This window comes from Mus caroli, unplaced genomic scaffold (genome assembly GCF_978045245.1).
Source record: "Mus caroli unplaced genomic scaffold, Mus_caroli_1 scaffold_1, whole genome shotgun sequence".
Classification (NCBI taxonomy): Eukaryota; Metazoa; Chordata; class Mammalia; order Rodentia; family Muridae; genus Mus; species Mus caroli.
The window spans coordinates 176663640-176677813 of record NW_028227256.1 but is presented as its reverse complement, the minus strand read 5'-3'; the positions used below and the strand labels follow the sequence as shown (position 1 = coordinate 176677813).

The 14174-nt window shown below is 45.1% G+C and overlaps 1 protein-coding gene across 3 annotated transcripts in view; it reads right to left on the bottom strand.

The window, feature by feature from the left end:
- Kif26b (kinesin family member 26B) overlaps positions 1 to 14174 on the bottom strand; it is a 403420-nt gene that overhangs the window by 40662 nt on the left and 348584 nt on the right. The window lies entirely within an intron of this gene.

Here is a 14174-nt window from a genome sequence, read left to right as displayed (position 1 = left end):
GCAACTGAACAACAAAGTCTATGTGAGGAAGATCGGCAGGATCTTAAATCTCAGGGAGCACACAGTTCTCTCTTTGCTTCCTGTCACTAGTTGGACTTGAAAAGTATTTGAGACTTTAAAGAGTAAAACGGAATAGCACAAAATTGCTTATAGTAGGCAGCTTTATAGTGGACAAAACAAAGCAGTCTTCATGACTCAAATCTGAGTGTTAAAGTTTTAGAAACAAGTCTTCTAAATTAGAATTGAATTTTTTTCAAACTAAATTGTAATCGGTAATGAAGTGCTCAATAATTGAAAGAAAAAAACTCCTCCGGCTTTGAGGCTGGTAATGAATTGCAATTATTAAAGACAAAGCCTGGAAACAGAGGACCCTGGGATACAAAGGACAAGAGTTCAAGCCACATGAAGGATTAAACACAAGAAATTCTGTAGCTCTTTTTTCTTTTCTGAAAACTGATGTATTGATTGTTTCTTACTTGAAAAAAAATGTATCCCACTGAAACAAATATACTATAGATCGTAGGGCACATAGATTTCTAGTGTGCCAAGAGAAAGGAAAGTTGCAGTTATCAAAATACACAGATAATTTTATATGTTATCACACAAAAATCATGGTGGCCTTAAGATAACTGTTGAAAAATACAGCATTAGGGAAAACAGCACTGCCATGATTACATTTCAGAGACTATAACAAAAATACTGGGGGTAATCAACTTAAAGGGTTGAAAGGTTTATTTAGACTCACAGTTTCAGAGTTTTCAGTCCACAGCCCATTGGCCTTGTTGGCCTGTGGTAAGATCAAATATTTGTGTGTGAGGAAGCAAGGTTGATCACCCTTTGGGAGCCAGGAAGCAAGAGGTAGTGATGGAAGACAGAGCCCCAGTATCCCCCTCAAGTGCACTCTCCAATGACCTAACTTCCTCCCACTAGCCTCCATCTGGTAAAGGTCCCGCTACCATTAGCACTGTGGCCTGGGACCAAGCCTTTCACACATGGGTCTTTCAGGGACACAGACATTGCAAAATCCTAGTCAGGTAAGACAGAGGCAGAGCAAAGCACATTAAGCTATAGTTGAAACAATTTTTCCTTATTCTCTTTAACATTCAGAGAAGCAATCAAGAAGTTTTAACTGCTTTTCTTTGATGTGCAGAGATAGTTTTCATTGTGTAGGAATGTTGGAGAGTAAAGTTTGCTCGTGATCTTAGTCAACAGGCTGAGAAGCCGGCAGAGTCAATTCTGAAGGGGATGGACTGGACTGTCTCGTGGGTCATCTGGGTATCCAGAGTCTACGCTCAGATACTCACTTCTCAGAAGAGAGAGAATGTGTGAGTAACAAGGAAAAAGAACAGTCTGCTGGTCAGGTCCCCAAAAGACCTTCCCAAGCACAATTTCACAGTGTGGATAGCTGTAAAATTCATATTAAATGCATTGTTGAGCTTGCAAAAGAGCAAGACAATCTCTAGTCAAAGTCCGGGACTTGCAAGAAGGAGAACGGCAATGCTTGTTTTCACTCAGAAGCTGTTTGCCAGCCAGGTCCTCTCACGGGCTTTAGTTTTCATGTGGCCTGGGCTGGAGGTGGGGTTGGTTTGTGAAATAGAAAGACAGAGCCCCAGACCAGTCCAATATGGACATTTTATTAGGAAATTCTCCTCCAACAAATGTCCTTCTCCCATACTGAGGACATGATTTTCTTGTCCTCTAAAACACCAAAACAGTGGAAAGGAAATCGCTCTAAGAATCTGAAGCTTCAGTCTGAATCACATGCAGGCTGATCGTCTGGAGTCTCAGGATCTGGGTGGTCCAAAATATTTCAAGCTGAGAATACAATTTAGACTATCCTTAGCTGGCACCTTGTAGAACTAAATACAAACACTCTGTAAAGTAAACCCTTCTTATCCAGGTCTCAGGAATAAAATGCCAATGCAAAGGAGCAGTCCCCAGACAACAATAAACACAGGAGGACAGGAGGCACCAGGAGATAGATCCAGCAGGAACCGCAGATGGCCGATTGAGATGAACACATGGATTTCAAGTAAACAACAGAAAGTTGATTAACATCTTTAAGGAAATTAAGATGTTCAAAGAAATAAACAACAACAAAATGACCAGGAAGGACCAATTCCCCTTTCTGGGTTCTATTTAAAAAACAGATCTGGGTTTAGCCTTCAACTTTAAATAACTAGACAGCCAGACAAAATATAAGGGGGAAAAAATGGAGGGTGGGGTTGGGATTGAATAACAATAGGTAACTGAGATGCAGAGGGAACCAGCCTTTGAGAAAAGGGAGGAGTATCGGAGACTGGGAGTATCCCCACACGTAAGAATGAGGAACAAAGGTCAGAATTAGGGGTGGTAAGGAGCAGGACACCTGAATTTTTTTTTTAAACAGCAGAAAGCAGAGAGCCATAGTTGTTCTAAGTTGTTGCCTATTACCTAGGGCAGTGGCTTTCAGCCTTAGTGACTCCACTTACGAAACAGTGCAGTGTTCGTTTTGAGAGCTTATGCAGTCAAGAGAACATGCACAAGAACAGCATCACCCTGTGTCCTGCACAGGCTTACAGCTCAGCTAATCAAGCAGTCGAGAGGCCACCATCTCTGGGCTTACCAAATTAAATCAGGAAACGTGTTGACACAGGGGCCTGTCAAAACCTGACAGTGAAACCTGGCCTGTGAACTTACAGAGCTCACCAGACCAATGAATGGTTGGTTACACACTGATACCTGGGATCGTCTGTATGAATGAATGTTCTCAGAAAAGCTGTACCTTCACACTCAAACCTGGAAGGCTCACTAATGGATTGGATCTTCGGTGACTGTAGCAAGGGTGGAATGTTGCCGGTCCGGAGCAGAATTTATCTCCGGCCTTCTTTAGTCCTCTGAAGAGCCCTCCTTTGCCTACTTTTGTGTTGCCCCTAACATCCTGTGGCTAACAGTTAAGATGTTTTTGGAAGGTATTAGCTTAAGAAAACCCTAGATTGCACCAACCAGAAGGCTGTAGGAGTCACCAGACAGCGTCAAGGCCTCCAGCAGTGCCTTCTCAACTTTCCTTTAACTGCCTATTAAATGTTCCCACCAATGTGTTTAGAGAGTGTTTTATGGCTTTGTCCTGTTACTATAAAATCTTCATGAATCTGCTTCCACATTGAAAGGCTGACATTTGGGGAGCCCTACACCTGTGTTCCTAGGCCATGGTCGTCATCACTGGCTTCCTATCCTATCCTATCCACCTCTGAGCTTAGAGTCCTGGGTTTTGTGTGGATGTATAAATGCAGAGACCTTCACTAAGATGTGAAGAACCATCCCTTTGTCATCAGAACATTCAGTTCACATGCCAGGGAGCAATCACGACAGTCTCCTGGATATATCTCCTCACGTGATACAGCCCCTTGCATGTCTCTTTTTCTGGATCCAAATCGACAACAGGGTCCTTACTGCCTTAACTAAGTACTTACGATGTCCCTCTTCACACCTGCATCAGCTCCCAGATCTTACCTTCAGTAAGACCTCCTCCAACACTGCCAATTCTGTAACCCTTTCATCATCAATCTAACACACACACACACACACACACACTCACTCACATACTCACTCACATATACAAACTCTCACTCACATATACACACATGCCCACATTCATTCACATATACTCATACATGCACACACACTTGCTCACACACATATACACACACCAACTCACTGCACACATACTCACACATACTTTCACACACTCATTCAACACACACACACACATGCATACACACACTCATATATATATACATATATATATTATATATATATATAAACTCACACATGCACACTCACATGTGTACACACACACACACAGACACACACACACACACTATTGTATGAAAAGGAATGTGTGATTCAAGAGTTAATCTCAGTAAGGAAGCCTGGAATAAGAGGGCCTGTGATTGCTAATGACCAGGTCAATCAAGTAGACTCAGTACTATCAAGAAAAGCCAAAGAAATTGGTTCAGTGTGTGAATTTACTGCCACCCACTAGTCTCTGACCATGGGGGAAGATGCAAGCGTGTCTGTGCTTCTGACAGTGCACCTGCTGCCTGGAGTGACACTGTCACTATTCACTGTGGAGCTTTTTGTGTGAGCTCTAGATCTTCACACAAGAAAAAGCCATCCAGATCGCAGATGGAAATACAGTCAGATATTTCAAGGAGCACGAATGTAACGTATGTTTAAGCAAACAGAGTGGGAAGACCTGCTGATTGACAGGTCATCATCAGACAGAGCTCTACAGGGCACTGTTTTGATCATGGAGGCAAGTTTGTTGGGTCCATTCCCATTTGTTACTAAAGACACAGGCTTTAAGATCAAGTTGGGTCAGTCCAAATGAGTATATACCAATATGGAACCCAAGGGAGAGGCTGTCATTATCGTGATGAGTGATGCAAACAAAAAATAGAATTGTTCTGCAGCAACATATTGGGAGAGAAGAACTCAGGAAGGCTTTGAAGCAGAGATGGCATCCTGAGAAGGCCCTGGGGACCATGGGAAGGAATACACATTTTAAAATATCATGTATATATGTTTCAGTGCATGTGTGTGGAGGCCAGAGAACAACCTCTGTTGTCATTCCTCAGGGACTGTCAACCTTTTTTTCTGTGACAGTCTCTCACTGGCCTGGAACTCAACAAGCAGGCTGACAGACTGAACTCTCAGGAAGACTGTTGTTTTGGGGCACAGAACTAGGGAGTGTGTGCTTACAAATGGGGGGTGGGGCTGTTGGCTGCCAAACTGAGAAACCACTTCCTACAAATTTGTATTGACCCTACTTCTATGAGGCAGTAAGAAAGAGCAGAGAAGTAAAAACATATAGCATCTGGGGCCGTGGTCCTAAAAGGCCAAGTGAACATCGTGAGGTGTCTTAAAGTCTGCTGCTCTTTACACCAGCGGTGACTTCACTGGAACCAGCTCTGTCCAGTGACATCTCTACTGTTCCAGAGTGATGCTCGGCTTCCTTTTGGTTAAAGCATCATGAGCGACATTAGACAACATGGCACAATTTAACTGTTCCTGTGAATAAATCTATTTGAAAATTATTCAATTACACAACAGAATGAATTATCACCTCATTTGCATGAACCAAAAAAAAATCTATTAATGCTCAATTGAGCCTGAATCAGTTGTGAAACAGGTGAGAATTTATGGTTGAATACGCTGATTGAAGCTCAATTAATGTTCAAGGCAGATTTTAATGAATTAAGCCTGACTCATTTGTATGCTCCGTCCTTTCCAGTGCCTAATTGTGCCTAAATCAAGCTATCCTTGAGTAACCACAGAGCCCTCGGGGTGCCTAAGGGCATCTTGGGCTCCTCTGTGCACTGGCCTGGACTAACCAAAAGACATCCTCCTTCAGCTGTTTGCTTTCTGTAATGAAGAGAATGGCTTGTGACGTGACAATTAGTTATCATAAAAGATAACCATAAGCTGTGGGTTTGGAGTCTCACATTTAGCTCAGTAGTTTATCACAATGGGTATCAGCCAATCTCTCCATCAATACAGCAGAGGGCAGAGCATCTGTGAAGGTTTCAGGCTCTGAAGGGAGGCAGGAAAACCCGGTTAAGTCAACTACTGGATGGAACACAGGGCCCCTAAAGAAGGAGCTAGAAAATACCCAAGGAGTTAAAGGGGTCGGCAACCCTATAGGAGGATCAACAATATGAGTTAACCAGTACCCCCAAGAACTGTGTCTCTAGTTGCATATGTAGAAGAGGATGGCCTAGTCAGCCTTCAAAGGGAGGAGAGGCCCTTGGTCTTATGAAGATTATATGCCCCAGTATAGGGGAATGACAGGGCCAGGAATCCGGAGTGGATGGGTTGGGGAGTAGGGTGGGGGGGAGGGTATAGGGGGCTTTTGGGATAGCATTTGAAATGTAAATGAAGAAAATATCTAAAAAAAGTTTAGAATACACTCATACACTGGCCTTCTCTCCTTTGAAATGTGTGTTCTCAAAGGGCCTCCCAGACATTTTGTCCATGGGATCTAATTTTGTTTCAGAAGTGGAGGGCAAGAATGAATCCTGATCACAAGGTTGAAAATGGGGGGATGAAATAGTCTCTGAGTCCCAGAAGTGGTACTGACATCCCTGTTCCCTGGCCTCACCTTGAGTGTGGCTCTGCCGGCCCATGTGGCTGCAGCAGTATCTCATTTGGAGACCGCAGCTGTCCCACTCTACCACACGTCTTTGGGAGCTCAGGCTGAAGAAAGTTGACAAATTCCAGTTGTGAGACTGATCGTCTCATCTGGGGAAGTTCCTAATGTTTCCACTCTCAGCTAGATGCTTGAGGAAGCTCATTACTGCAGGCACAGCGAAACCCTGGCACCATCTGCACCTCCTGCGTGCGTAGCCCTTCATTACCAAGCAGCTATGCTGCCAAACTTCAGGACACAGCAGATGATAACCTCTTCTACTTACAGGGGCCTGGGAGCCTGCTCTCTCAACACCTCAGAGACAGTGGCATCCCAGGGAAGAAAACCCACAACCATGGTCCTATCTGTTAACTGTGGGCAGCACCCAGCTCTGTGGTTTGGGAAACAGACCCACGTTTCTTGCTGGAGCTCCCAGGCAAAGTAGGAGAGCTGTGTGGCATAGGTGCCATGGGGATATGTGGCTTTATTGCTGATGGGGATGTGAGATGGCTTCACAGACTCTCAAGACAAGTGAAATGGCTGTGATTGGCTAAGTTTCTCCATGGCTAGCACTGAGTGAAGCACCCAGGTCACTGGGCTCCATTGCAGGCTATCAGAGTCCTGTTTCCTCTGCCCTACTGAACATAGTTTGTGTGTGTGTGTACGCGTACTGTTTTGTTACTGGGGGCTGAACAAGTATTGAGCTGCAAAGCTGTGTAGCACCCCTCTACTATTTTTACTTTTTACTCTGAGGCAGAGTTGCACACTAAGTTGCCCAGATTAGTCTTGAACTCGCAATCCCCCTGCCTCTACAACCAGAGTAATGAGGATCACAAGCCTACATTACTAGGCTCAGCTCTTAACATTTTCATGTGACATCTGATTGAGCCCTGGTTTGTGGCTTGGGTCTGGAATGAGGGACTTCTTTTCCATTTTCTTCTTTGTTTCACGGTCCACTTCGCCACTGGCACCTAGCCACCAGTCTCAGTGTGATGGTTTGCATATGTTTGGCCCAAGGAGTGGTACTATTAGAAGGTGTGGCCCTGTTGAAGTAAGTGTGTCACTGTGGGTGTGGGCTTTAAGATGCTCATCCTAGCTGCCTGGAAGCCAGTATTCTGCTAGCAGCCTTCAGATGAAGCTGTAGAACTCTCAGCTCCTCCTGTGCCATGCCTACCTGGATGTTGCTATGTTTTCGCCTTAAAGATAATGGACTGAACCTCTGAACCTGTAAGCGAGCCCCAATTAAATGTTGTCCTTATATGAGTTGCCTTGGTCATGGTGTCTGTTCACAGCAGTAAAACCCTAACTAAGACACTCAGCTTAGTCATCATAGAAACAGGTCAAGGAAGCCACCTGGATTACACTCTGGACTCTCTGGCCCCTCCCCAGTCTAAACTCTCACAAGCCTCTATATTCAGGCTTTATGGACCATATGGTCCATGGAAGCTTCATATCCATTGACAAGTGTTCACTGGACATTGACAACCTTCTAGGCATCATACTAGGCAATAGCAACACACTGGGAGACAGACACACAGCTCTGATTTGTAACAGCTGTGTGAACTTGAACTAGGAACTCAACCTCTCTGTGCCTCAGTTTCCCAATCTTTGCCATAAGATTGCCGGTTACAAGTTACCGTCACCGAGTAGATATCCATACAGTATTTAGAATAGCCTGGGCGGCTTAGTAAGAGGTATTATCTCTATGCTCTCATTGAGAAGCAACTGTTCCAGAGCGCTCGTTTATACGCCACGCTAACTGCCTGTCGTGTAGCCAAAAAGCCAGAAAAATAAGTACTGGAAACAATTTTCTCCTTCGTCCTCTGATCCAGCAGTTTATAAATTAGCTTCTGTTCCCTTTGAAAGGTCAAGATGGGGAGATCTTGTGCTTGCTTCTTCTTCTCTAGTCATGAGAGGGGGAGCCCGGTAAACATGGAACCAGGCACGAGCAGCTCAGTGGGGTCCTTCTGTCTCCTTCTTCCCCCAGACTGTGCCCTGCCTTCCTCCCTGGAGTACCATGGCTGTCTGAGAAAGGGAGCCAGCATTGCGGATCTGAGTCTGAGTCCTGGGGCCTCTGTGGAGGAGCAGGGAGAGCCCCTCTGCTCTGCTGGAATTGAGAGGGTTTGGGGTTTTGGTTCCTAGTCCACCCTTGAATCCACTGCTAGCTGACTTCAAATCTAGAAGGAAGAGAGATCCATCGGCAAGTTCAGAAGTTAAGCTAAGATAAGGTCAGAAGCCAAAGGGAAACTGAGGAGTCTCCTGGCTTCTATCCAGTCCTCACGAAGCTATGCTTCTCTATCTAACAGTGGTTAACGGCAGTGGGCAGAGCAACATACCAGCTATGATGTTCTGGCCATACTGAGGGTCCGACTTGGGGAGGAGTGATTCTGCCCACCAGAGAGGACTGATCAAACTTAGAGTATAAGAAATGATGAGTGAACCTAGGCTGCAGCCCAGCGGAGTCCACACCACATCATTTCTCCCTTAATGACTTGCACATATCACGCCAGAGGAGTTAATCAACAGACAATTGCTGCCTGGGTTGGTAAAAAAATAACTGTCTCTGTAAATTCTATAATGAACTACAAAAATACCAACGGCCAGGGAAGAGGCAAGTAGGGAGGAATAAGAGAGAGAGCGGGATACTGAACAATCTCATAAAAAAGAACTTCTTTCTGTGTCCCAGAGATGCTCTGAGCTCACTCTCTTTGCTCCCTAACGGTCATTAAAATGTATAAAATGAATGTTTTTAAAGCAGCAATACTAAGAATTATCACTGCTCCAGTTGCCTGGCAACCTGAGACTTTGGTTATTTTATTTCTAAACAGGGAATGCTATAAACTGGTATCCGGAGTTTGTGCAAATAGTTCTAAATTGATGTTCTCCCTGTAAATCAGGGGAGATAATCCAGCATTAATGTGCATTTAGAGGGGGTTAAATATGCACATGTGCGCTTCTCTCATACACAGAGATCCTTATACAGAGCTTCTCCCCAATTTCACGCTATCTTGAGTCAATCTTAGAACTGATATTCTTTTGCATTTTTTTCCCTGACAAGTATCTATTTAATTTTATGGTACCTGTAAGTAATCTACATTCAATCCAGAGGAATAGGACTGTGTGATGGCAGGGGTATGGGATGTCACGGCTAACAGCAATTTGTAACATGTGCCCCAGTTTTCCACAACCCTTCCAGTCTCCCAAACTTCTTCAGTGAGTTCCCAGTTCTGAGATAATGGAGAACCTCCAAGTCTATCCAGACACTAGGAAGATGAGTGAGGAGACTTTTAAGGTCTGTGCCAGCAGTGGTGGCCCTGTGCAGCCCAAATGGCAGATCTGCTGCTGCACCTGGTGTCTGCAGGCATCTGCACCCCACTGTCTCTCAAATGAGCAGAGGTGTTAACATTTTAGGAAAAACTGTCTCTGTGTATGAAACACCAACCCTCCGCCCCCCTGAGTCTCTGACTGGCATTTGGTTTTAGCATTGCCTGCTGGTTTGAGGGGATTGCTGTGCTCAGGTGCTAAGAAATCCTTAAAATAATATTGAGCCTTACCCTACTTGAGCCTGAGGAAGCAAGAGTTCCGCTACAGGCTGTAAAGGGGTGCTCTGGCCCTTTGGTGAGACAGAGACTTCTGGAAGTAGATGCTACCTGGAGTGCTTGCTTATTTACAGTCTGATGTTTGACAAGAGACTAGCCCCAGTGCATTTCAAGCTTGGTGGATGTTGGTATTCTGTCTGAACTCCACCCCAACAGTTACCTGGCAATAGCCAGGTAGGCCTAACCCACTATAAAAGGGGCTGCTTGGCCCTTCCTTTCTCTCTTGCCTCTCTTGTCTCTCTTACTCTTTTGCTCCTCCTTGCTCCCCATTCCCTTCCCCCTCTCAATCCATGTGGTCATGGCTGGCCTCTACTTCTCTACTCTCTCCTTCTCTCTGCCTTTCTCTGCCCCTACTATTCTCTTAACTCCCCTCCCCATGACCTGAATAAACTCTATTCTATGCTATATGTGTCTGGTCCCTCAGGGGGAAGGGATGCCTTGGCATGGGCCTGCTGAGGCACCCCCTTCCCCTAAACCCTGCTAGAGCATATTCTTATATTTCTTTCTCTTTTTATGATCACAACAGTGGAGCCATTCCACCAGAGAGGGAAGTGAAACAAGCACAGGTGTCCGTGCCCAGCACTTGCTAGTGATGACCACGAGTAAATGGGGGTGCTCCGGCCACAGCACAGAAGGAGCTCACAGCTTCCATCACAGGTGGCGATGCGACACCATGTCCCAAGTTGGCAGAGAACAGCACCATAAACAGACACGACATTAGAGGGATGCAGGATGATATTCCATGACCTTATGAAACGGGCGTCCAGACATTAGCAAATAAATATCTGTGGTTTGGAAGCAGAGTGCAAACACCCTGCTGGCAAAATGAGCACATAGAAGTGAAGCCTTGGGACCAAAGTCCTTAAATAGCAAAGGGATTAGGAGGGCTTTCCTGAAAAGCCCCTAGAACTCACTGCAGGACAGTTTGGAAGCAGCTTTTCAAGAACTGACCTGTGCAGAAGTGGCCATCTCAACAGGACAATGACCTTAGGGTAGCACAAGCTTCCTCACTGAATATAACTCCCCCAAAACAGAGACAAGACCAGAGAGAAGTCACAGTGACTGTCTAGGCCCACGCAAGAGGTCGTTCCAACACTCAGCCTCTTTCTCATTATCAAACCAGCAAACAAGCAGCCTGTTGTCCTTGCTTTCACACATTACCAGCTGCTGACCCATATATATATATATGTGTGTGTGTGTGTGTGTGTATGTGTGTATGTATATATATGTGTATATATGTATATATACACACATACATACATACACATATATGCATATATACATATATGTATGTATATGTGTATATGTATATATATATGTATATGTATATAAATATATAGTCTCATCTCTGTCATGGTCAGTTCTCAATTAAAAAGCTTCATCATTTTGCACAAACACAAGTATGCTGGTTTGGCTCCTGTGAAGTCCGTAATGAACCCCTGCTCGTCTTGGATTGTGTGGCTTATTAACGTAATGGTTTCTTCAAATGCAGTGACAGTTATAAATGAGCTTATGAGCTTTGGGGCTTGAGGGATCAGTGTGGGAAGAACATGCTTTCTCAGGGCTTGTTCCCATCACATGACAACATCTAAAAGGGACCAGGTTTCCTTGTAGGGAACTTAGCTGCAGTTAGAATTCCAGGGTCTCTAGAAAGTCTGTGATCCTCAGAATGCTGGGATATCAGAGCACTTTAGCTGAAGCCAAGTTCACCCTGACAGATCCTTGCAGTGGCCCCTCGGGGACCAGCTCCCAAAGTGAACCCCTAGAACCCTGGTTTGTGACATGAGAATTCCTGCTAATGCCTCTGCCCCCCCCCCCCCCACACACACCACCCTGCATTCTGTCAGTTGTGGAGATTCCTAGCTCCTCGCTGTGCAAGAAGTGGTGAGAAATAGCAGACAACTATAACCAATGAGCCTGGGAGAAAATTTGCAAATGTGCTGTCAGAAATCTCAGAACAAGGACAGATTTCCCTGGGTGTGAGACTCCCCGAAGTAAGAAGAGAGCAATTTGTGCTTTCTGTCATTGCTGAGCTGACTAGGGGGCTGGTGCCCTTGCTGATCTCCTTGTGCCGCCCCCCACCCCCGCCATGCTTTTCTGAATGGTGTCACTATTTAGGATTGATAAATGAATGGTACTGGGATTGGCCAAGGCAGCTTGTACTGCTTAATGGCTGAGGTGGGGAACTGACTCCACGCCTGTGCCTGTCATCTGCAGAGGCAATATCATCTGCAGAGTCAGAACCATTCAGAGCACATTGAGGGTGCTTGTGGGAGCACCCAGGATGGGTAATGAATCCCAACTCACTTTCAGGCTTGCTCACATGACAAATGGTCCGGTACAATGATGAAGAGAAATGGAGACAGGCTATATCCCCTCTGTGCACATTCCAGTTAATTTCCCAGAAGCAAGCACGAGTAATGCTGTTTCGAAGCAGTTGTCTAGGGTGACAGATGAAGAGCGGGGAGGGGGGGGGGGTCTTGTGTTTTAGAGAGATGGGGGAGGGCAAAAGATATGAAGTTTGATTTTTCTGGGATTGCTTTTTCCCCTGAAAGTGAACAGCACACTAGGAAGCCAGCAGTCGAGAAACAAACCCTTGCCCGGAACGCCAAAGCAAAGATAAGGCTTGCTGCCCAAAAAGGCTTAGTCTGCTAATATAATGCAGCATAGCATGGCTCTAGAGTGCTGTCTTCTGATGAAGGGAATGTGGACCATCCTGCTGGGCTGAACACCCTGCTGTGTAGAGGCAGCCAATATCAGGCAGAGCTTGATGAGAGCAGGGACCAGCCAGACACTTGACCTCAACGACTAACCGTCTCCCAAACTGGGAAAAGCCACAGTTTGATCTTGTCACCAACTGCCTGGCAGATTTGAGTAAATCTTTGTCTTACCTTCCTGTATTCTGAAAAAACTTGTTTCTAGTCGACTGATCAATCAGTTTGCAATTGAGATTCACAGACACCAAATACTAACTAAGTCTATGCTGTGGCTGAGAATACAAGAAAATGTCAGAACAGAAGTCTTTCAGAGCCTTCTGCAAGATGGCAGTCAAAGGATGGCAGGACAGATTCCCTAGTCATTAGATGGCTGCTCAGGCCACTATGCTTGTTGACACTGAGCAGTGTGCTTCCCAGCAAGCTTTTGCTGATTTGTTAGGCAGGACCAAGGTCACTGATGGAAGCTTGTGTCCACAGCTAATGGCTTTTAGGGTCAGGGGACCACTCCTTGACGTGGTCTCATGCAGACACAACATTTATGTTAAGCTTATGTTTACATACAATACAAACACTTTGCTTATCACCTGTGTGACCGAAATGTTAGGAAGGACTCTCAGAATCAAGCAGGATATCTGGAGGGGCTGGTGACATTCTACTACAGTTTGTCAGCTTTCCCAAGAGGGCAGGTGGCTGGCCATTAGGACTAACCGATGTTATAAATATGTTTAACCTAACAAGAGACCTTGAGCTAGTAATACAAACAACTCACAGGGCTTCCCTCTTTGTTTACAGTGGAACCGAACTGTAACCAGAGGAAGTTACCTTTACCCAATCCAAAACTCCCATATGCTTACATCTCCCAGCTCTCCCACTATCAGCTCAATGATTGGAATAAACCAGGCATGATCCACTTACTACCTAGCCAGTGACTGCAAGGTGGCATTTTGAACTGTATCTACATGATGACCCTGGAAGTTGTACGTTCAAAGACCTGATTCTCATTTTCTGGAAGTCAACCAGGTCCTGTAGAATTTTTGTCTTTGGAAGATCCTCAGCCTCTACAGTTCTACCCCACCATGACCTTTTTCTTTGCCAGGCCCCCAATAGTCCGAGCTATTTCACAGTAGAAATCATAGAACATCATGAACCCTTACCTTGAACCGGTCCTTACAAGGACAGGGAATGCCACACTGGGGTATATGTGGCTAGGATACCAATTTCAAGAAGGGGTACAATAAGGATTATAACCACCAAGTAATCCCCTGAAGGCAACTCAGAATGATCCTCCTGGTGGGGGATAGTGTCTGGGTGTCTGTTATCAATTTAAATCAGAAGAAAGGAGAAAGCAAGGATTTGCCATGGATCTCAGGCACTTCGGGGACATCCCTGAGTCTCCAGTTTCTCCCACAGTGGTAATTTGCATTTAAAGGATTTTTATGGGTTGAAACAAAATGTCCCCTACATAGTTACTCATGGCAATTCTGTGAGGCAAATGCTGTTTCCACTTAAATCTGATAAAATGGAAGTGAACCAGATCATTAACTGGTCACCATTGTCACTGGTGACAGCCTTCTAGATTCCAGAAAAAAAGATTTTCATGCCTATTTTGCATCTTATTTTCCTGTGATGCATATAAAATACGGAGTTGCTAGCCAGAGCCATAACCCTCATTTTAAGATGAGTAGAGGT